The sequence below is a fragment of the Nomascus leucogenys genome, chromosome 15 (genome assembly GCF_006542625.1).
Source record: "Nomascus leucogenys isolate Asia chromosome 15, Asia_NLE_v1, whole genome shotgun sequence".
Lineage (NCBI taxonomy): Eukaryota > Metazoa > Chordata > Mammalia > Primates > Hylobatidae > Nomascus > Nomascus leucogenys.
This window is the reverse complement of record NC_044395.1, coordinates 83,184,527-83,209,886: the sequence shown is the minus strand read 5'-3', so window position 1 is coordinate 83,209,886 and position 25,360 is coordinate 83,184,527. Positions and strand designations below refer to the sequence as shown.

Here is a 25,360-nt window from a genome sequence, read left to right as displayed (position 1 = left end):
AGCAGGACCCTGTGTTGGACATCTGGCCAGCACTCCAGCCATCCCTGCCCTATCATCCCAGAGAAAAGCAGTCAGGGAATAAGAAAGATGCCATGATACAGGGTTGTCTACACATCAGACTGATCTGGCTCACCATGTCATTTTAGTTTCAACTCTTCTGCTTTGCAGACAAAGGGGAAGAGCAACACGTCATTAATATGTTATTGCATTATCAGTGATGAAGTGCTAATAAAGTTAGTTCAACAAGACATGGGTTACATATAGGTAGGTCTCAGAAAATTTTATCAGCATCAGCTCTGGAAGTCAGGATGATGATGACATCAGGTCTTAAAAGCAAACTGCAGGGGCTGAATCTGACCTCCTTTGTCTCTGTGGCGGTGGCTCAACACCCAATCAATCTTACAACAGGAGTGTGATGCTTTGCACAAAAGAGACTGGCGCAATTCAGCTGAGTGGGCGGGTTGATGGAAAGTGACTCTGGCATTACTGAGTTCAAAAGGAATTAAGGATTCATGAGAATACTGCACAGGCAGGCAAGCATAGATCCCCGGATGAATGCTGAATGAGTCACAAGGGAGACCTGGCTGGGCTTCGAATCCCAAATAGGCAAGGAATTGCTTTTTGATGATGCCAAACTATAAATATCATCACCTCAGAAAACCAGGTTCTCCTTTTACAGTGTCAGGAATCAGAAATGAGGACTACAAGACCAAATGTGTACGTTATTGACAAACATAATGCTTTACATAAAGAACACTGCCACTCTAAAACCAGTTACAAAGCAATTTTGAATTTTTCTTCGTATTTTAATTGTATTTTAATCATAGTAAAAAAATCATGGGTGCATTTCAAAAAAATTTCATTTTTTGGGGCCACTTCACTGGCAATATAATTACCAGCATTTTCTCTGGTCCTACTCTGGGTCTGGTTATGAAATTGCTAATGTCTAAGTATCACATGTCATAAAAATGAGTGTGTTTCAGGTTTGCCTGCCATTTTTTCACTCCAACTCCGTAGACTTTTTTGAATTTCTTTCTTTCAACCATGGATGGAAAACAAAGAAACAAAAATTGTATTTTTTGACAAAATTTTCCAAAAAGCATTGAAAACAATGTGTCCAAAATCCTTGGGTTTTAAATACTTGTCTCTGTTGTGCTTGTCATGAGCAGCTCTTGTGGAATCCCTCACTGCAGGACTTGATGAATTAGTGCAGACCTTGCTCACAACCAGGACAGGTGTTACGTGCTATATCCTTGTGACTTATTCAATTCTGCAAGGGTGGATGGGCCTTATTTTCAGCAAAGCTGGGACTACATAATTGCCAAAATAGAAGAAGTCGACATCCTGCTTAACATCCAATATTTTTCTGTAGTCATCAAATGCCTGGGATAGAGTGATATGTGTCAACACTGGAGCTCTATGTATAAATTTTTTAAATATATACAGAGACACATGCATACATAAACTGATACAGTACTATATTCTCACCATTGCACTTTCAATATAATGTGTCAAACAATGGGAACTAAACAAGACCTAATTTAGGGGAAATAAATTATGTATGTAGAGAACTGGATCAACATGGCTATACTCAACTATAATGTTCAGCAAGCTGATTAAACCAAGGCAGGTCTGAGCTCTAGACTACGTGAACAGAATTCCATTAACAGGGCCCCTGCATCATCTGGGAAGAATTCATCTACTTTCCCTGCTCTCTTCCAATTTCTGACTGTTCTATCTGTAGTTATTTGTCAATTAAAAGGAAGGAGACAGTGCTGCTGCTACACTGTGTTCCTATCTTCACTAAAATCTACTAAGAAAATTCCAGCACCTTGCCTGACAAATACAAATAAATATTGTATCATTTTGATTAATCACAGTAATATACACAGATCACTCATCTTTGATTAAAAAGAATCACTGGCTTTTCAGAACTTTCTGGGAGTTTTATTGTTTTCCTCCATTTTATGGTAATGTAAAGGAGAGTCATGCTACAAAAATCTAATACTTATCTTTTCCTTGAATGTAATTTACACCATGTAAACTCCTCTTTGATACTTTAAAATTACTCTGTTGGCTCCTCACCTGGGATTTTTATAATATAAATAAAGTATTCTCTGCATTAAGACTTAGGTATATAAATAAATAAATTCATACATTCTTTTCCCTGAAAAGAATTACAGATCAGAATGTACAATACAAGATACATTTTTATTCTTACAATCTTCTCTCACAACGTGCCTATGCATTGTACATTAGAACTAAGTTTGGGCCTGCTAAACTACATCTGTGCATGTGACATATATTAATGTAAAAGTGTTATTATTTTCCTCATAATAGAAGCACATGAAAATTTGCTTAGAATCTCTAGAAGCAAATAATAGAAAAATTGATATCTAAGAAAGTTGGTGGAACATCAAAATAGCATTAAAGGCCTTTTTGAGTTTTAACAAAAAGAAAGAGAAAGAAAGAAAGAAAGAAAGAAAGAAAGAAAGAAAGAAAGAAAGAAAGAAAGAAAGAAAGGAGGGAGGGAGGGAAGGAAAGAAGGAAGGAAGAAAGAAAGAAAAAAGAAAGAAAAAGAAAGAAAGAAAGAAGGGAGGGAGGGAGGGAGGAAAGAAAGAAAGAAAGAAGGAAAGAGAAAGAAAGAAAGAGGAGAGAGAGAGAGAGAGAGACCCTCCTTCAGCAAGGTGTTTAGAGGTTCAAGCTCTAAGATACCATTCACCATGCACTGTCTGGCCTCAGTCCACCTTCCCAGTCCTCCCTCTCCTCCTTACCCCTTCCACTAACCTACTTCTCCTGTCCTATTGACTAATGTTTAGTCCCTGAATATATGCACTATCATACCACTATGACTTTGCCCATGCTGCTCACTATCTTTCCACCTCCTCACTCCTCCTCTACCTATTGGGGTCCACTTATTTTCTGAGACTTAATTCAGATCTCATCTTTTCTGTGAAATCCTCCTCAAGTATACCTTGTTCCACATCTCCTGCTCACCCAGCTGAAAAGAATGTCAGCCCCTGGCACAGCAAGTACAATTCGTCTGTGTCCTTCAGCCCCTAGTATAGGAACTGGCATAAGCAGTGGATTATGAACAAATTAACCAATTGGCAATGAACAAACCTTTCTTCAGTCTCTATGACCTCTTCTTTTTGAACCACATTTTACATTTTATTATTTTTGTTTTTTTAACTTTTATTTTAGGTTCAGGGGTACATGTGCAGGTTTGTTATATACATAAACTCATGTAACAGGGGTTCATTTACAGGCTATTTCATCACCAGGTACTAAGCCTAGTACTGAATAGCTATTTTTCTGCTCCTCTCCCGCCTCTTACCCTCCACCCTCAAGTAGGCCCCAATGTATGTTGTTCCTTTCTTTTGTGTCCATGAGTTCTCATCACTTAACTCTCACTTATAAGTGAGAACATGTGAAATTTGGTTTTCTGTTTCTGCATTAGGTTTCTAAGGATAATGACCTCCAGCTCCATTTATATTCCCACAAAAGACGAGATCTTGCTATGTAGTATTCCATGGTGTATATGTCTCACATTTTCTTTATCCAATCTGTCACTGATGAATATTTAGGTTGATTCCATGTCTTTGCCATTGTGAATAGTGCTGCAATGAATATTTGCATGCATGTGTCTTTATGGTGGAATGCTTTATATTCCTCTGGGTATATCCACGGTATTGGGATTGCTGGGTTGAATGGTAGTTCTGTTTTTAGCTCTTTGAGGAATCACCACCTTACTTTCCATAATGGTTGAACTAATTTACACTCCCATCAATGGTGCATAATTGTTCCCTTTTCTCTGCAATGTCACTAGCATCTGTTATTTTTTCCTGCCCTAATTTCCCAGTGAACTCTGCTGCTTATCGCTGTTTTAAGTGTCCTTGTCAAGCCCTGGACTTGTCCCTGTTGATATAATGTCCACATTATCCCCAGTATTAGGTCCTCTACAATTTCTTTTGGAGGTTTCTGACATGTCTTAAGACTATAGAACACCATACTGAGTAAGAGTTAAGAAACTGACAGTCTGGACCTTAATATTTTACTTATTTACTCCAAGGCCTAAGACAACCACTATTTATTTCTGGGTCTCTGAATACTCACTTGTAAAATTAGGAGACACACTGAGTGTCTAAGGTCCTTTGCAATGCAAGAAAATCTGTGGCTGGTAAGGTTTTCAAAAGTAGTGCCTCCGGTAGGAATAAGTTCAGCTTGATAAAGATTTAATTTATTCATTTATTCATTCAACAAATATTCATTAAGTACCTTTTTCATGTCAAGCATTTTTTCTAAGATCTGGGAATACAGCAATAAGCAAAATGTAAATGTAAATACCATCTATGTAGCTTACATTCTGATAGAAGTAGAGAAAATAAATTATAACTCATCTATGTATATGAATGTGTGAATGAATATTTATTCTATCTTTCTATAAAATCAGGCAGTTTTAAATGCTGTAGAAGGAAAATGTGGAGAGAGAGGGACTATTGTTCAGGGCAAAGGTAGAAAGATAGATGGATCTATGATTTCATTCAGTGTACCCAGAGAGAGAGAGAAAGAGAACGTGTGTGTGTGTGTGTGTGTGTGTGTGTGTTTGTCCCAGGCAGATGGGACAGCAAGTACAAAGGGCCTGTGGGGTCGGAGTACGACCACTTGCTCAAAGAAGATAAAGAGGTTAAAATGCAACAGAATTAAAGAGTGAATGAGAAATGAAGTTAAAGAGGTTGAGGTAGAAGAAATAGGTCACTAGGGCCCTGTGGGCCATTGTAAATGCTTGGCTTTGAGTGCTGAGAGACTGTTGGAGGAATTAAAACAAAGGAGTGACAAGCTTGGATTCAACCCCTTGGAAAGATCACTGTAGCTGTTGACTTGAAAATAGACAAGAGATGGTCAGTGAAGCAGGTAAAGATAATTAAGAGGCTATTATAATAATCCACATATAAAACTACAGATAACTTGGACATGGGAAGAAACCATGGAAACGGTGAGAGGCTGTTGGATTCCATTCATATTTTGAAGACAGAGCTGACAGAATTTCCTTAGATTATTTATGTGCAGTGTAAGGCAGAAAAGGAGTTAAACATTGCAGTAGTTGTGGCCTCAAAAGGGTAAAGAGAGAGTTGGCACTTAGTGAAACAGGGAAGAGTGCAAGAGGAGCAGGGAAGGAATTCAGGAGGTTAGTTTGGGACAAGGTAAGTTTGCAATGCCCCTCGAATACCCAAGTGGATGTTTCAAGTAGGCTGCTGGGTAAGAGTCTGGAATACAGTAACAAGTTCTGTGCTAGAGATACAAATTTTAAAATGATTAGGATAGAGATGGCTTTAAGAGATCTCAGAATGGATGATATTACTCAGGGAGTGACTATAGATAGACAAGAGAATAAATGCCCTAAATACCAAATACAGTCCCAGACACTCTGAGAATAAGAGATTAAGATGATGAGGAGAAATGGGAAGGAATGTTGAGTGAGGTAGCAAGGGAGCCAAGCCAACATGTTCCAGAAGCCAAGTGAAAAGGGTTTCAGGAAGCAGTAGGTATACTATGTCCAATGCAACTGAGAAGTAAAATGTGGTAAAACTTGAGTCAACTCTCAATTCCCATTGAATTACTGGAGTCTTTCTGACTGTGGTTGTTGTAGATCCTGAGCAGATATACATGGCAGTCTGGGCCAGATATAAAGAGCCAACAGAGCCTTGCCTCAAGGCCTCTTAAATTAACATGAGGTAGGGGACTAGATAATAGCCAGCATACAAGCATTCCTTTCCACCATCATCACCATGACCCCTACAACATACACACACACAAACTTGTCATATGTAATTCTAAATGCGAAAAGCAAATGAACTGTGTAACAACAAAGTGTAACTTTGGTGTGAGTTATAGCACGTCAAATGTTTGATGAATTACAAAGTGTAACTTTGTAGCACTAATTGTTAATGTTGCTATTATGTTATTACTATTAACTGCTTACATTGACTGAGTGATTAGCAATTATCCGGCATTATTTTAATCATTTTACATACATAATTTTGTTAAATCCTAATGATGCCCTCTGAGATTATTATTAATATCACTCTGATTTTCAAATGAGAGTATTAAGCCTTAGAGAGGGGAAGTGGCTTGTCTAAGGTCACATAGCAAGTAACTGGCAGATTCTGTTTCAAAACCAAAAGTAGGCTTCTAAGTCTCTCAGCCAAGAAATAACGGTGGGAATGTTCAGTTCTCCTAAATGCCCTGTCCTTTGGATAATACATGTACTTTCAACTGTCTATTACCAAATTTTCTTTCCTGTGATTCCCAATAGGGATGGGTAATCTGGAACTAACTCCAAAAGTTTCCTGATGTTTAAAATACAGGCCATAGCTAGCTTTGCCATTCTTTCTTAGACAGCTAGTCATTGCTGAAACAAAGTATTCCATGATTAGACTGATCCATGAGTGGCCAAGAGCCATTTGAGTGGTAGACTTCCATTCCCTCAGGACTGTAAAGCTGACCCAAATAAAGTTATTAGCTAGCATTTCTAGAATTACATCACCATATGTTTACCAGCCTCCGAGTTTACTTTTAATAAATCATACTCTGGAGGTTACATACCAGACCTCTAATGACTGGGCAGTAGTTGGAACTTTACTATTATCAAGTATTGATTTGGTAAGATATGATAGAATTCTTTTTTTTAAGTGACTAGTGGTTGAGATGCCTACTTTGAAAAAAAAAAATCCATACAGTAGAAATGCCAAGCCATTTGTTAGAGAGGGAAAGGAATCACTCAAATCTCTTAATAGACAGAAAGAACTTTAAAATGTCTCACTATTAAAAAACTGATTTAGAGCACCTTTCTCCCCAAAAGAGACATACATATAAGTTCAGGCTATCCGTTTACCCCTTTGTTTGCTAAAAAAAATGTTCTTGGAAAAATCTTATTTCATGGAGAATATAGTGAAATGACACTAAACTCCATGTTTGATGAATATCAAAATACCTTTCTTGGACTGTTTTCATTATTCTTTATGCTCTTCCATTTCCTATGACAACCTTGACCTGTTCAGGTAAACCTTTGACGTGTCAGAGAAGAGAAAGAACAACTGACTCATTCTCAGCAAAGCAAATATGGCCTGAAATTGAATTTCCTAACCAATGTGACAAGTTGTACTGAGTCATCCATATGCTCATCTGGTGTCCTCTATTCTTCACTGAGACCTTCCACATACCATTAGTAAAGGTCTCACTGGGATCAAGCACGTGATGTCTAGCTCTGATGTGTGTGTGTGTGTGTGTGTGTGGGCGCGCGCATGCGCAGGGATGTGCAGAACAATTGGCCTTCACTAGGAACAAGACTAGGGGTCCTACTTCATTAACAGAACAGTCTACCTATGAGAGAGTTGCCTGATACTATTTGAATCTGGGCTCTGATCCCATCTTTCCTTCCTCAGAGGCATAAGGTAACCAGAACACCAGATTTGAAGTCAGATACAACCAGGTCCAAATCCTCATTCTGCAGTCTTATTCCTGTAGCATCTTAGAAACTCATTTACATTCTCTGAGCTTTGGGGCTCTCATTTGATCAAGGGGAATAAGTAGACTCGTGGCATGTGAAGTGTACTTATATATAGCAAGTGAACACATGCTCACCCCTTTATTTTGGACATCAATGAAACTTGAGCAGTAGTATCTTTTGTCACTTTTTTAAAAATTATCATCCCGCTCTAGAAAATAAAGTTATCAAGCTGTTCTTTATAAAGTGAGAGCATTTAACTCACAGCTAGTTCTAAATTTAGAAACCACCTCAAAATCAGGTCAAAGCACTAATGTAAAAGGTTTTGTCCAGCTTTAACCAACTGAAGCTTTATGGGATTCGAATTAAAAGATGGGTGTGCTCAGGTGCCTCAACTACTGAGAGTGAATGAATAACAATAATGGCTAACAAATCTTAAGTGCTTATTACATTAATCATCATCTGCTGCTGCATAACAAACAATGCACAAATGTAAAGCAACAAATGCTTATTATCTCTCACAGTTTTTGAGGGTTATGAGTCCAGAAGTGGATAGCTGGGTAGTTCTAGCTCAGGGTCTCTCATGAGGTTGCCATCAAGATGATGACAGTTTAGTCATGTGAAATCTGTAGGATCTGATATATAACTCGTTCACATGGTTGTTGGCAGGATTCAATTCCTTGCTGGTTATTTCTGAAGGCCTTAGTTCCTCACCACATGCGCCTCTCAATTCATCAGCTAAGTGTCCTAGTTACATGCAATTGGTTTCTCCCTGGAGCAAATGACCCAAGAGAGCAACCAGGACACAGGAAATGACTAGCACAGGAAATGATATGTCATGAAAACTTCCATAGCCTATTCATTGGAAGTAAATCACTAAGTGTAGCAGCTGTCAATGGAGTGTGAACTAAGCTCTACATCTTAAAAAATATTGAGGAATGTGTGGACATATTTGAAATCCACCACACCTATTATACGCTCTGAAGCTATTCCAAGTATGTGATATAAATTATTTCTATTTAGTTTGTACCATAATTCCATGAGGTTAGAAATTATCATATTCCCCATTTTGTAGATGAGATACATGAAGCTTAGAAAGTTTGACATTCACTCAAAGATGCAATAGTGTTGGGCTTCTAAACCAACTAATCTGAATCTAGAGATAAAACATTTTGAATCATCAAAAAAATTAGTTTACTTCAGTAAAAATTCTAATATTTTTCTTTGAAATTGATAATTTATATCTAGATTATTTAGCATGCTTTAGTAAACAGAATTTTGGATTAAGCAGAATATATCATTTTCTGACAATGCTAAGTAATTAAGTATTTACTGTTTATGAATTAGGATGTATTGTGACAGTTAAATCTGAGTGTACAACATTTTTCTATATGGCTTATACTTCATACTCTAACAACATCTATCCCAGAAGACTATTATTTAAAATATAAGCGGTAGTGAAGAAATTTAGCCACATATTAAAGTACAGAAGTTAAAAGTTCTAAGAGATTCTAATGGAGTCTGGTGTAAAATTATCTTAGTATCTTTTCACTCCTTTTTTTTTTAATGCTCACAGATTTATTTCCAATTATCTCATAAACGTGAGGGGAGAAAAGAGCCCCAGTGAGAAATAACTTACACTGCCATTTAAGAGCTGCTTTTCTGCCAGCAATTGCTTGAGTTTAATTTACCAGGAGACAAAATTGCAGTTGTTGAGACAGTCAAAGCAGAAGGGGGAAGAGTCATTGATCCAGATCAAGGCTTCAGTAACGGGCAAGAAAAATGTCAGAAAGATGTTAATAGGATAAGTAGAAGAAGTGGGAGGGGAGAGGGAGGGAAGGGAAGGGAATAAAGCATGGAAGGGCAGAAAGAAGGGAAGGAAGGAGGACAATGAACAAATGAATGAATGTATAAGAGAATGGATGAAGGAAGAAATAGGTGCCTGCTATGATCTGATTTGTCCCCCAAAACTCATGTGATGAAATTTAATGGCCAATGTGACAGTATTAAGAGGAGAGGCCTTTAAGAGATGATAAAGTCATGAGGGGGAAACCCTCATGGATGTAACTAGGTTCCTTACAAAAGCCTTGAGAGAGTGGGTTCAGCTTTTCTTTGCCATGCAAGGACACAGTGTTTTATCTCCAGAAGATGCAGCAACAAAGTGACATCTTAGAAGAAGAGAAACTTGGCTCTATTAGAAACTCAACTTGCTGGCATTTTGATTATAGACTTCCCCATCTCCAGAAGTGTAAGAAATAAATTTCTGTTGTTTATACATTACCCCATGTCAGGTATTTTGTTACAGCAGAAATAATGAATGAAAGGAGGGCCTGAAAGTAAAATAATGGTGTAGGAAAATACCCTGTGATGTCAAGGAGAACGAACAAGTTTTGTGCAAAAGCTTTCAATGGGCCTCCATTGCCTAGAGCAAGTATGAATGAGCAAACTACTGCCTACTGCCTACTGCCTGCTGCCTGTTCCCAAGAGGGCTAACAGCTGAAGGGTGACAGCCAGAGCTTGCCAGCAGCCTGGCAGTAAGTTATTTATTTCTAAAGCGGGGTCTTGTAACTGCTCAATAGGTTCTTCCTGCCTGCTGCACAAGTAAAGACCACAACATTTCAGTAAAGAAAGAGTTTAACTGATATGAGGCTGACCACACCATGTGAGAGATGGAGTTATTACTCAAATCAATCTCCCTGAAAATTTGGGGATGGAGTTGTTAAGTACAATTTGGTGGGTAGAGGGTTGGAAAGTGGGGAGTGCTATTTGGTTAGGTCAGAGATAAAATCATAGGGAGTGGAAGCTGACCTCTTGCACTGAGTCAGTTCCTAGGTGGGGGCAGCAAGACCAGAAGAATCAGTTTATTGATCTGGTTGGTGCCAGCTGATCCACTAAGTGCAGGGTGTGCAAAATATCTCAAGCACTGATCTTAGGTTTTATAATAGTGATGTTATCCTGAGGAACAATTTGAGGAGGCTCAGAATCTTGCAGCCTCCAGCTGCATGGCTCCTAAACCATAATTTCTAATCTTGTAGCTATTCGGTTAGTCCTACAAAGGCAGTCTAGTCCCTAGGCAGGCAGAGGGTTTGTTTTGGCAAAGGGCAGTTATCATCTTTGTTTGCAAGTTAAACTATAAACTAAGTTCCTTCCAAAGTCAGTTTGGCCCATATGCAGGAAGGAATGAGCATAGCTTGGAGATTAGAAGGAAGATGGAGTCAGTTAGGTCAGATCTCTTTCACTGCAATAATTTTCTCCATTATAATTTTTGCAATGAGAGTTTCAATCCTGAGGGCACAGCATAGAATCCTTCCCCATCCAATTATCCTTTTCTGCTTTAGACAGTACCATTTTTATGCTGCTTTATCAATAAAGGGAAATATTTTAATTCAGAGAAGATACAAGACTAAAATCTCAGTTGTTTCTCGAAAGCTGAAGATAATACATGTATTCATCAAAACTAGTATAATGAAGATTCATTGAGATAAAACAAGTAAAGTATTTACCACAGTATCAATGTCAGCTGCAATTATTATTATTACTATCTATATTGCAGGTTTTTGAAATACATTTGTCTAGAAAATGCTCCAAAGTTAAAAATGAATATATAGTTCACAAGATATCCAAATGCTGAGTTTATGGCTATTAACATCTTTAAGCCTGCTCAATAAATGGCACTTCTGTAATTTCCCCAGGATCTGAATAAATTAAAAAAATAAGGCCAAGGAGTGACAGGTGGTTGCCCATATATCTCATTTTGACAGATAAAAGTTGAGCAGGGCCAGTTGATGTGTGTATCTGGGAATTAGGCAGACTTACCCACCTAATCTCAGCCTCAGTGAACTGTGACAAGCCCCCTTTCCTGTCCTTCACAGGTGAAGAGCCTAGCCTTGGAGGAGATGAGCAGGAAGACTATTACAAAAAGTAGATGAAAGTAGGAGAGCTGAGTGTGTGTATGCCCTGTTCACTCTTTTCAAATGTACTAAGCAGATAAGTCATGTCTCCTTCTCTAGAGTGGAGTAACCCAACATGCAAGAAAAATGTCAGAAAGATGTTAGTAGAATAAATAGATGAAGTGGGAGGAGAGAGGGAAGGAAGGGAATAAAGAAAGAATGGGAAGGAAGAAGGGAGGGAAGGAGGACAATGAACGAATGAATGTATTAAAAGAATGGATGAAGGAAGAAATGGGAGCCTGCTATAGACTGATGTGTCCCCCAAGAGACAGACTAAGGTCTGCAGATTCACTGAATTCCCTTCACATGGAAGCAAACAACTAGCATGCTAGATAAGTGTTCCCCAAAACAGATTTTTATAGAGAAATTCTGAATGTTCCCACTCCTGGGTCAGGCCTCAACTGGCCAGAACATTGGACCTTGGAACAAAGACACCAAAGGGAAATTCAAAAGTTCTTCAATTCTCTAGATTTAATACAGTGTGTACTCTATAACAAATTTTTTAAATTTTAGTAATATACTTTCATTTTTTGCAACATACTTTTATTGGAGAGTTCATTACTAGTTTTAAAACCTGAGGAATCACTTTATTAAAAAAATCTAAAATATATAACCAAGGAAATAATTGCATTAACAATTACCACAGTCAGGGAGAGCCCTAAATGAGTAACATGAATATCTGATTTTCCAGTTCCACCACTTCTTAGCTAAATATCCTTGACTAGTCATTTAAACTCTAGTTCTGTTATCACATCTTTAAAATGCAAAGAATACTAGGATGCGTAAGATTTTTCACATGCTGCTGAACAGATGACTAAAGGATATATGAGAAAGTGCTTTAAAGGTGTTGTGAATGTAAATATGGCATCTTCAAGAATGCCAAATGTATTTTAATATAACAGGAAAATTTTTTTAATCCTGTATATTGGAAACATAGACAAAGAAAAAGCATCAGTGTTTTAACAGTATGTAACAACAAAACACAAAGAGAAAAGAAAAAAAAAGATTCCATTTTCTCCCACTCATAAATCCATTAATTTTTCATGATAGGCTCAGCTTTGGAGAGATTTTATACGGAAGAGGAGTTTTTCATTATGTTGTCCAAGGACCAAATATTTGGGAGTCAACAAATAGCCAAACAATTGGATATTTCATATAAATGTAAAACCACTGTATTTATCCTTTTTTTAAAAAAAAAGTCAGACTGAATCTACCATGAGCTTCTTCTTTCAAATGCTTTTCATTCAAAAATGAAACAAAAGATGTGCTGCTGCTAAGAGCTTCAAGGTCTAGAATGCCTATGTGCTCCTTGTTATAATTCCTTTCTTCAAAATAGGCATTTGGTGTCCCAGAAGGACAAGCCTTGTGTTCACTCAGCTCTAGGAATTGATTAATGTCTTGGGATGTGATGTATATTTAAGCCAAACTCGTGGCCTATTAGCAATTCACAAACCATGACTTACACAGTGGTGTGCTCAAATCTATTTTGCATTACAAAATGTTTATAAATCAGCCTCTATTCCCAGAATGTTATATAAACACGTCAACAAATCACATGTGTATTAAGGGGAGAGAGGTAGAAGGCTGGGAATTCATCATAGCCTCAGGCTGTTCTGGGACAAATTAAATATTACCCTGGCCACTGAGGTCCCCGCTAGGCAGTCGTTCAGAATGAACTGTAGATAAATTGAACTTCTCTTATTGGAGACAAGCCAGCAGCTCACCCAAACATGAAAAATTGTATCCCTACACTAAAAAAATTAAACCATGCTAAACACAAGCTTTTCATTTCTGCAAGGCTGCAGTTGTCCTATTTCTTTAGAAAATGAAGATATTTTACGGCTCAAAAATAAAAGTCACAGGAAGTAGGTGAATAACAGGGAGAAAGGTTGGTGAAGACATTACCTATTTGTATTCCCAGCACCCGAGACATTTTTTGTGGGGAGAGCTGGGAAGGGGGCTTCAGATTAATTGAATATATATAGTCAATTACATATATTCAATTATATATATATATACACACACATACATACATATATGTAATCACATATTTTAAATGTAGAGGATGCCAGTTTGCCTAATACATATATATAATGTTTTTAGCAGGTGAATCATTTTTCCTATTATATTTGGAAACTTAACTTAAAACCATTTCCTCGTATATTTCCTCTTATATTTGGAAACTTAACTTAAAATCATTTTCCTCTTATATTTGGAAACTTAACAGACAACAGAAAGTGGATAGAAGAAAGGCCCCTAAGCAAAGGGCTCACAAATTGTCCCTGAACCCACCCAAGAGATAACTGCATAGATTCTGGTCTTCAATGGGATTTAGTCTCATACAACCCTCATTTTTCTCTGTTAATCTAGAAGTATGCAATTGGACATAAAAATGTAAGTGGTTTCTGCACAGTGACTGGTGAGAAGATATGCTTTGATGTGAACCAGCTCTCCTAAAAGGTATTTTAGTTGATTCAAAGGTTCATCTGATATAAAACTTTAGCTTATAAAATAAGGTGTGTTCTTTTATGTTATACATATTTTACTACAATTTTTTAAAAAAAGAAAAACTGGTTCTCCTGGAGAAGCATACACACTAACTTATAAAGGGGGAAATGTTTTTTGTAATTGGATCATAGAATTGCAGACTTTCAGAGCTGAAAGGGCTGGAAACTCATCTGCTGCAGTTTTCCAGAATGTAATTCTACAAGCCAGTTATAGCTTTTACAATAATAAAGATTTCCACAGATGTAGTCATGAGTCCTGCTCATTGCCATCCAATTTTTCTGTCCTCTAGGCTCTTGCTATCTTTCTCCCTCTTAGTAGATCATGGTCATGTGACTACTTCTGACCAGTGAGTTGTGTGTGGAAATGAGATGCATCATATTTGGGAGGTAATCTTTAAAGACTGCTTTGAGACTCTCCTAAACTTCTTTTCTTACTAGCAAAATGACCTGCAAGTTTCATTACGGCGTCTACTCCACCAGCTGGTATCCCTAAGTAGCTATGAAAAATAGAGCTCTTATCCATGGTAGTTAAACCATGTTAGACATATAATGGGTAGGGGGAAACTTTCTTTTTTTAATCCAATGAGATTTTCATGTATTTTTTTATTTCAGCATAGCCTAATCTATACTGACTTATATAATGGTCAGTTAAGTTTGAAGAATACAGATTTACACAGGTTTCTTTACTAGGTAAATCTACAAGGCTTCAAAATGCTAATAGGAGACATAAGTCATCAAGAGAGGAATATATTAGGAAGCATTTATCACACCTGCTTGACTGCGATAATTTTTGTTTTGCTTTATTTTAGAATTTGTGTGTTGTGCAGAACACGTGTTAGGATGTCAAAGATCACAATGTTCCACAGAGCAATTAGGGAAATCACTGTTGGTCCAATTTCAGCACTTTACAAAATAGTTTAACAAAGTTCTAAAGAATGAAGGTCTTCTCCAAGGCCATCTCAGTGAGGTAATCCATGAGTGGCAGTCATGGGAACTGATGTCTCTTGGTCATGCCCTGGACCTAGTAACGTAGAATAGCTTTACAAGTATACCAGGTGTTTGCTAATGATCATTTCTCTTTTTTTTTTAAGACTGAGTTTTGCTCTTGTTGCCCAGACTGGAGTGCAATGGCGTGATCTCAGCTCACTGCAAACTCCGCCTCCTGGGTTCAAGTGATTTTCCTGCCTCAGCCTCCCAAGTAGCTGGGATTACATGCACCATCACACCTGGCAAATTTTTTGTATTTATTAGAGATGGGGTTTCACCATGTTGGTCAGGCTGGTCTCGAACTCCTGACCTCAGGTGATCCACCCACCTCGGCCCCCTAAAGTCCTGGGATTACAGGCATGTGCCACCATGTCCGGCCAATGATCAAACGTTTTACAAAAGTCTTTAAAGAGCCACACCAGTGGAAACATTCTTAACACCTTACCACCCAAATCAACATCAACTCAAAGTTATGTTTTGCCCACAGAGAATTAATACAAAGAAATACCTATAAGAAAACCTCAAAAATTTCACATCTAAGACAAAAGCCAGAGATTATAGAGGTATCATATTTTTGGAGCTGAGGGGGAAAAGTCTCTCAGCTAGATCTTCTGAACCAGAGCTCTACAACTTTCTGCAAAAGATCATTTCCCCTGCTAAAAACCTGGCAATAAGAACCTCCTTTTCTTGGCGGGGGGTATTATTTGGCCAAAAGTGAGATTTCAGCCAGAAACAAGGGGAAACTGAACTTCTTGTTAAGCCACTGAAGACACCTCTTTCCTTTGAAATAACTTATTTTGACTGATGCTAGAGGCGCTGGTAGAATTTCCTTCCCTTCATAAAATCACTGTAGTTGCAATGATAGCTCTGAAGTTGTGGGAGTAAAGATCTGCTAAAACATCATTTGGATTTAATCACAATACCAGAGGAAAAGAATAAAAGCTGTGTTTGTTTTTTCAACAACAGCAAACTGCTGGATGGATATTGCCAGAAATTAATTGATCAAGAAAAGCTCCTAGAAATCTTTTTTTTTTCTTTTCAAAAAAGTACCTTTTGTGACAGCTTCAAACTTGATCTCTGAGCTCCAGTGAAGCACAAATCACTGTGTGGCATTTTATCTCATAGATTAGAGAAGGTCCTAAATAGCATGCCGTGCCTTTCTTAAAATGCTGTCCTTAGTGCAGGTTTTTTTTTTTAAGCTTCTTTGAAGTTTCTCATATTGCACTGGGTTCTTCACCCAAGGGAAATGACATTTTTAGTTAAAAAGTAATAAAGTATAATTAAAACATAAATAATTTAAAAAGATTTTGATATAAGCCTGAAAATGGGCATGTGAATAAATTTGCACCGTGTCCCAGGAAGTATATTGGTAGACATATTTGGGAAGGATGAATTCACTGCCTGGAGGGGTCCAGACATATTGGCTAGTACCCCAAGTTCTCCAAGTACTCCCTTGAGGTTTCCAGATAAACTGCTTTTTTAGTCAAAGAGCCTCTACAGAAAGCCTGCTGCTGCATTGCCTCATGGAGAAGAGAGAGCCCCACCATTTCTAGTCAGCTGCAGAAGCACTCTCTCTGCCTCAGCAAACACAAGTAACTGCAGTATCTAACCAGAGAGGACCTTCCCACAAAACAGGAGGTGAAATTAGGATAAACAGGACTTGGGAAAATAATTGATTTTGCCGAATGTGGCTGCTGTAATAAATGGCTTCCTTGGAGGACCTAAAATACAGAGGGAAGCTGCAACTAGAATACAGACAGAAGTAGTAGATCTGAACCTGGAAGCCTACAAACCCTTTTTCTGGTATCATTCATTCACATGTCCACCTCCCCTCCTCTCCCCACAATAGGATACACACAAAAGGGCTACTTGTCAAGTAGCAACAATTATACAATGACTAAGCATCGTTGTCTGCCTTCCACATTAAAATGTGATTTAAAAATAAAACCTAATTGGAGGCCCTTTTCTTTCTCCTGAGTTGTGTCTAAACCTTGCAAAGAGGTTCATTTCAAAGCTCATTTTGCCTTCTTTTATTCCTTGTGACCCAGTTCTTTCATTTTATCTTTACCTCTGATTTGATAAATGTATTCTCAGGAAAATATCCTGGATTTAACAGTTATTCTTTCTAGACCTGTGGCTTCTAAAGAGATAATTAGTCCACAATAATATGAAGTAATGAATCTGTAATGGTGAGCTTATTAGATTCACTGCCATTGATTGATAGGGAGAGAAGGTAGACCTATCTGCTAACCAAGCCATGAGTATTAGATATTCACCAGTTTGATTCAGTCTCTCACTCATTCATTTATTTAACAAACATGTTGTGAACTCCAGCAAACCAATCACTGCACTCATTATTGATACAAAGATTCTTAAAAAGGCACAGATCTTGATTTAAAGAACTTTAGAGTGAAAAAGACGGATACCTAAACAAATATCTATAACACAAAGCAAAAAGACATACGACATATGATAGAGGTAGCAGCAACATACTATAAAAGACAGTGAAGAATAATTCTGATTAGGATGATTCAGGCCTCATTAGAGCCTTGAAGTAGGAGTAGCAGCTTCATACATGGAGTAGGAGGGTAGTGCAGATGCACAGAACTGAGAAGACAGCATAAGTGATGAACAAGAAGCCTAAACATAGTCTGGTCAAAGCACAAAAGGTCAGATCATGGGAGTCACTGTATGCTGTGCTAAGTACTTTGGGAAAGTCTATTAGTAACTGTATTAATTTCCCACTCATGCTGTAACAAATTACTACAAACTGGTTGACTACAAGCAACAGGAATTTTTCTTCTGCTTTTCAGAAGACCATAATTCCAAAAGCAAGGTGTTGGCAGGGCCATATCTCTGAAGGTTCTAGAAATGCATTCTTTCTTTCCTCTTTCTAGCTGGCAATTCTTAGCATTCCTTGGCTTGTAGTTGAATTGCTCAAATTCCTGCCTTCTTCTTCACATGGCTATCTTCCTTCTGTGTCTGTCTCTGTATCTCTGTTTTCTCTTATCAGGACACTGGTCATTGGATTAGGGCTTACCTTATTTCAGCATGGATTCATCTTAACTAATTCCCTTTGCAAAGACCCAATTTACAAATAAGATCACATTCTCAGTTCTGAAGTTCCAAGTGGACATAAGTGTTAGGGAGACACTAATTAACTCAGTACAGTAATCAATGTCCTTTACCATATTTGAGGCCAGTAGTGGAATAACCTAACTGTTACAACTTCAAGAAGGCAAAGTTTGTGTCTAATATCTCTAATAAAATTTTCTCAGTAAAGACAAGTATACTGGCTACTTCAAAAGGAGCACAGACTGAATAGTCAATAAGACATGGAAGGATGAAGCTGAAGAGGGAAGGGTCAATGACAACGAAGGTTTCAGGTGGAGGTGATAGGATGATGATGATGACGATGATGCTGATGATGGAACCTAACATTTGTTGAGTTTCTTATATGCTAGGCATTTTTCCAATTGCTAGTACTTTATTCATGCTCATAACAACCCCAGTAAGAAAGATTTTATCATTTGCAGGTGGTAAAGTGTTTACCATTTTTCAAGTGATAAAATTGAGGCACAGAGCAGTTACAGAATCTGCCCAAGGTCACATAATAATCAATGTGAGTGCTGGAAATTGAAGCCAAGTGATCTAATTCCAGATCCTGTGACATTAACCACTACAGTAGAACTGCTTCCCTAAGAAACATGGTGATATTACATTTAACTAAGAGCACTCAGGAGACGTCCTATTAGGGCAGAAGATTAAAAAGGGGGAAAAATACATGAATTGGAAGAAGATTCAAAGAAATGTGTTTCCTAGCATTTACTTCACAATCGCAATTACATTGGATACATTAGGATGAGCATTATCTCCCTAATAAAAATGTAACTTGGGTAAAAGATCCAAATGTTCAGAATGAACACTGTGTTACAGCACAGCAATATAACGTATCAGGAAATTTTAGCCTATTATCAGAAGCAGAAATAAAATTATAGAAAACATTTTTCTGAGTTTCCCTTTGGACTTTCTTTTCAAATCTTTATCTCCACATTATGGCATAGATTCCATGTTTTGCTCTCTGCAACTTGCATAGGTGACAGCGGAGGCCTTGGCCACTGGGATGAAGGATTGCAGTATCACATTCCACATGGCTTTATTTTCTTCTTTGTTAGTTATCCTACAGACTCACCTTATCATCAGAAAAGGTTTTGTATGTTGCATCTCTCTTCTATTTAAAGTCTCTTTTAAGCACAGATCACCTCTATTTAGCACACACTCTTCTTTCATCACAACAGGACTCTTAAAAAAGTCGCCTGTTCTCACTCTTTTTACTCCTTAACTTCACTGTTCTATCCACAGTAATCTGCCTTCCACTCCCCTAGAGTAATGCAAATGCCTTGCCTAGATTACAAATGATACTCTCAGGGGTGGCTTTTGATATTAGTATAGTATTTGACATTATTTCCCAAAACTTTAGTGGTTTTTAGAAGCCCCTTGTGGCTTCTCTCTTACCTCTGTAGTTCCTTATGTCCCAGTTTCCATTTTGAGCTCTGATTTCTCTGCCCATCATTTAAATCAGTGGTTTTCAAACAGGATATTATGGTGTCCTAAGAAAGGGATGCCATGGAATAAAGATTTTGATAGGTGGCCTTAAAGATGAATCCCACTGATCTCCACTTTATAGTATTCATGTCCTTGAGTAATCTGCTCTTCCTGGGGGTCAACTGGACTTGCTGACTCTGATATAGTTTGGCTCTGTGTCCCCACCCAAATCTCATCTTGAGTTGTACTTCCATAACTCCCACATGTTGTGGGAGGAATCTGCTGGGGATAATTTGAATAATGGGGGCAGTTTTTCCCAGACTGTTCTTGTGGTAGTGAACAAGTCCCATGAGATCTGATGATTTTATCAGGGGCTTCCTCTTCTGCATCTTTCTCATTTTCTTTTGCCACCACCAAGTAAGATGTGCCTTTCACCTCCTGCCATGATTCTGAGGCCTCCCCAGTCATGTGGAACTGTAAGTTCAATTAAACCTCTTTTTTCTTCCTGTCTAAGGTATGTCTTTATCAGCAGCATGAAAACAGACTAATACAAACTCCCTTCTAATGATTGGAATACCACAGATGTGATATGATGTCACTTCTGAGATTAGCCTATAAAAGGACTGTGGCTTCTATCTCTTGGATTGCTCACTCTGGAGAAGCCAGCCATCATGCTGAAGGCCTATGTGACAAGGGACAGAGGCCTGACAAAATCCATGTCAGTGAGCCTGCAGGAGGGTCCTCTGCAAGATAATCCTTCAGATGACACCACAGACTTAGTTGACAACTGGACTGCAATCTAATAAAACACCTTGAGACAGAGGCACTCAGCTAAACCTCACCCTGATTCCTGAACCATGGAAGCTGCAAAGTAATAAATATTTGTTGTTTTAAGCTGCTAAATTTGGGATTGATTTATTATGCAACAATAGACAATAATACAAGACCCTACGTGTTAGGCTTCATCTTTCAGGTCATCTTTAATATCTTACTTTCACTCCCCACTGTTCTTCCAATAGTCATTTTAAATTCCCTAAAATTTACTTTCTTAATATACCTTGGATTTATATCCCTTATCTCTACTATCACTCTGTTAGTTCAGGCCACCATGACTTCTGCCTTGATTATTTTAACACACCCCTAAATAGTCTACCCACATCTATACAATACAGAGGTGAAGAGCTCAGGTTCTTATTTCAGACTGCCAAGTTTGAATTCAATCTCTGCTACTTACTGTCTAGGTAATATTAGACAAATCATTTAACCCCTCTCCTTAGTTATATCATCTATAAAATGAGAATATTAATATTAATAGTACTTCATGGAGTGGCTCTAGCATATTAGCTTTTGCTTGTAACATGCTTAGAACACTGCCTGGTATACTGAAAGCTCTTAATAAATGCTGTAGTTATTGAAAGGCAGTCTAACATGGTGGTAAGAACATGGACAGCCAGCCTGTTGGATTTGAGTTGTTATTCTGCCATTCATTATTTGAGTAAACCTGGAAAAATTGCTTTACAGCTCTGTGTCTCCACTTCTTTATCTGTAATATACAGATAATAATAGTACTCAAGAATAAAATTGTCATGAGGATTACATGGGTTAGTGCCTAAAAAGCAGGCTGATAAAGACTGGCATTGAACATTACCAAGTGTTTTCAATTATTACTATTGCTGACCATTCTGCTGCTTTTTGATTCATTCATTACCTTGCAAAAGTGATATTTCTTAACATCAGATCTGATTATGGCATTCTCCTGTTTAAACCTCTTTGATGGTCCACCCATTACTCACTACTTAGCCTAACAGAACCTTCACAATCTGGCAAAGCTCTCAAACCTCACGTGTCTCCACTCTTCCCCACTAAACCTTGAACTCCAATCAGACTAAGCTGCTCGACCTTCCTCAGATGAGCCATGTTCTTCTATATTTCTCTATCATTGCAAATGCTCTTTTCTAGCATAAATACCCTTTCTACTCTACTGCCCTGGCTAACTCCCACTCGTCCTTTCAAAATTCCATTCATAGTATTATATTTCACAGGAATCTTCTCTACCCATCACTGACATTCTGTGCAATACACACGTATACACACACTAACACACACACGTAGGTGGATCCTCCCGTAAACACCCATAGTTCTCTGTGCACACCTCAATATCTAATATCTAAGAGATTGTAACTAACTATGCCCATTTCTATTTCTCTCCACTAGACATGAACTATGGAGTCCCCATCCAAGGCACTGAACTAGAACATCTGGAACACTGTAGGCACTCAATAAATATTTCATCAACAAATAAATGAGGGCTTTAATTTACCATTTCCTTTTTTCTTTGAGAAGCCATATGAACTTCCTTTATTTTTTTCCTACTGTTGACTTTTGTGGCACTACTTTGATATGGGGGTGGCAAAAACTAAAAGAGTTCTTTGTAAAGATCAAATAAGAACATGCTTTCTAGACAACTAAGAACACTGAGAGGCTCCAGAGATTTTGTACCCATGTGTTCAACCCAACTCAGGGGAATGAAGTCATAACAATCTCTTTAAGCCCGTACGTTCCATAGCTCTGAGTAGGCGCATACCTGGCTAGAGTCTCTTATTTTAATTCCCCATTCCCACAATATACTATAAGAATTTGGGGCAAGGTGCGGTGGCTCATGCCTGTAGTCCCAGCACTTTGGGAGACTGAGATAGGCGGATCATGAGGTCAAGAGATCAAGACCATCCTGGCCAACATGGTGAAAGCCTATCTCTACTAAAAATATACAAAAATTAGCTGGGCGTGGTGGCACGCACCTGTAGTTCCAGCTACTCAGGAGGCTGAGGCAGGAGAATCACTTGAACCCAGGAGGCAGAGGTTGCAGCGAGCCGAGACCACACCACTGCACTCCAGCCTGGCAACAGAGCAAGACTGTCTCAAAAAGAAAAAAAAAAGAATTTGTATGAAATTGAAAGTTTTTGAGTGCTTCAAACAAAAACCTCAGACCAAAAACTCCAATGTGGTAGGTTTTGTCTCTCATCTTTCAACAACTCTCTAAGTAGGCAGGTGGCCTTGTATTGGTACTCCATTAGCTAGGCAGTGTATTGATTTCTAAATGTGGGGAGGGTCAAGGTCTGAATCACTTCAAAAGTACCAAGAAAAATAAGTAAAGAGACCAAAGAGTTTCTTGTCTTTTTAGATTTAATCAAGGAACTGCTAAGTCCCTGGTTCTTAAGAACTTATAACAATGAGGAAGTTATGCTTTTTTCTCTCCCAATACCACTTGCTCTTTTTATATATCCTGAAAAAGGAAAATAACTGATGAGAAATGACATGTACTGCTGGTAGAAATGGGAAAAACTGTCGAGGTCTCACCAAAAAAATGAGCAGTGTCAGTGTTACTAATAAGATCTCCCACTGAATTCCCTCATTTCATAAAGGTTCTATCTATGTGAGATGAGCAAAGATTTTTCTTTTCAAACACAGCCTATGTTCTATAACTAGGATAGAGAAGTGAAGGGAAAATATACCTATAAAACTGACTTAAAAATAAAGGAAAAGCTCTCCCTAAATTTGTAATACAGAGAAATTGAATCATTTTTTAAGAATGTATTTTCATTACTAGAGTAAGTAGATTAGGGTAAGAGTGAAAGACAGTATTTGCATTTCTTGCACTATATACATAGTGAGATCTTTGGCATTTCCTTCGACACAAGTAGTTTTCCCACAGACGTTGGCTTGAAGTTTCTACGCTACTGAAGAAATGGAAAATAGAAGTAATAAACAAGTGATTGGAATGTTTCATGTAAGAAAATACAACCCATAAAAAGTGATGGCAAATAGCAGACTAAAGTGTTGATCAGACTAAGAAACACTATGTCAATTTAAGTTAAAAACTAAGAAATGTGTCCAATAAAGTATATACAGAGCTACACAGTGTAATTCAACTCACTCTGTACCACAAAACCACTCTATAATATAGAGGGAAAGGAGTTAATGCTTTTCAAAAAATGTTTTGCAGTCTTATCTTCAAATCTGTGATATATCCTTGTTAAATGATCTCCCTATAGAACACACTGACTTTAATAGCTCTCAAATGCTATATTAATGAAAGCCAGTCTTGCCTGGAGAGGATATTCTCAAGATATTTATTTGGCCAGAGGATGATATCACAGATGATAGAAAGGACAGTGGAGGAATAGACAAGTGTACTGAACAGATACGTGACAGAAAAGGATATATAAGTGGCCACTTGGCACATGAAGAAGCTGTTCATCAGGGACATGCAACTTAATAAACAATGCCATGCCACTATGCACTCACAAGAATAGCAAAATTTTAAAGGACTGACCATAATAAGTGTTGGTGAGAATATGGAGCAATTAGTACTCCCATATATGACAGTGAGAATATTAAATTGTACACTTTGAACAAAAGTTCTGAGAGTTTCTTATAAAATTGAATATACATTTTATGATTCTTCACACCAAGATAATTACCCAAGATAAATAAAAACATATGTTTACAAAATGACTTACTAAAAATTGCTTATAGCAGCTTCATTTATAATTAGCCAAAACCTGGACAGAACCAGAATCAATAGGGTATTTTAGGAAATTGGTTCACGTGATTGTGGGGCTGGCAAGGCCAAAGTCTGTAGGGCAGGCCAGCAGACTGGAAACCCGGGTACAAGTTGATGCTGCAGTCATGCTAAATTTCTTCTTCAGCAAAGCTCAGTTTTTACTCCTCAGAACTTCAACTGATTGGATGAGGCCCAATGACATTAGTCAGAATAGTATGCTTTACTTAGAGTCAGTTGATTGTAGATGATAAACACATACACAAAATACCTTCACAGCAACATCCATATTGGTGTTTGAGAGAATAACTGGGTACTATGGCCTAGCCAAGTTGACACATACAACTAACTATTCAGAGGCCTTGCATAAGATACTATACTGTCTGATTTTATTCATTTAAGATTCTAGAACAAGGAAAACTAATCTAGAGAAGCATAAAATTAGAAGAAAGTTTGCCTCTTGGGGTTGAGGGTGGAGTGATGAGAAAAGAGCATGAGAAAACTTTCTATGGTGATGGTAAGTTTCTATGTATTGACATGAGTTTGAGTTACACAAGTATGTGCATGTGTTAAACGTCAGTGAATGTACCCTTGAGATTTGTTCATTTTATTTTGTAAATTTTATTAAAAAAGAAAAAACCTATAAACAACATTCAAATCTATTTAATAATACATGTGATGGTGTATTTAGGGAGAAAAGTACTAATATAAAATGAGACTGATGGATGGATGTAGCATTGAAGAGAGAGATATGTAATAAGGTGAGTATAGTAGAATGTTTATGGCAGAGTATAGGTCAGGAGTACATAGAGGTTCACTGTAAAATGCCTTTGGTTTTGCTGGATGTCTAAAATTAACACAACAAAATGTTGGGAAAACAAACCAATCTCTCAAAATAAGTTATACATATATTTTCTTCAACCAGCTGGAAAGCAGTGTTTTACGAGTGGTGAAGACCATCTAATTTGGGGTTAAGTGACCAGGTTTCAAATCCCAGCTCTGCAGTTATGCTAGTTATACAGCCTCGACTATGCTATTTAATATCTCTAAGACCTAGTTTAATCATTCATAAAATGTGAATAGCAAATGGGAATTGCACATGTGGGTGCATGTGTGTGACCAAAGTATTTAGTGTGATATATATTAAGTGATCGATGTGCTTTGTGGCATGGTTATATTATATTGCCTGAAATGACTTTTCTGCATACTTTTCTGGTGACCAAAATGGCCTACGGGTCTCTTCTGCTTGACTAACCTTTAGACAGGTTCCTTCCTGACTTTAGGTCCCTGACTTCAGGTCCCT

The 25,360-nt window shown here is 37.8% G+C and overlaps 1 long non-coding RNA gene across 1 annotated transcript in view; it reads left to right on the top strand.

Annotated features, from left to right (window-relative positions):
• Positions 1-21,815, top strand: part of LOC105739142 — a 46,261-nt gene extending 24,446 nt beyond the window's left edge. Inside the window, exon 4 of the long non-coding RNA XR_001115012.1 lies at positions 21,711-21,815. This is a non-coding gene — a long non-coding RNA (uncharacterized LOC105739142). The remainder of the gene's footprint in view (positions 1-21,710) is intronic.
• Positions 21,816-25,360: the final 3,545 nt, after the last annotated feature.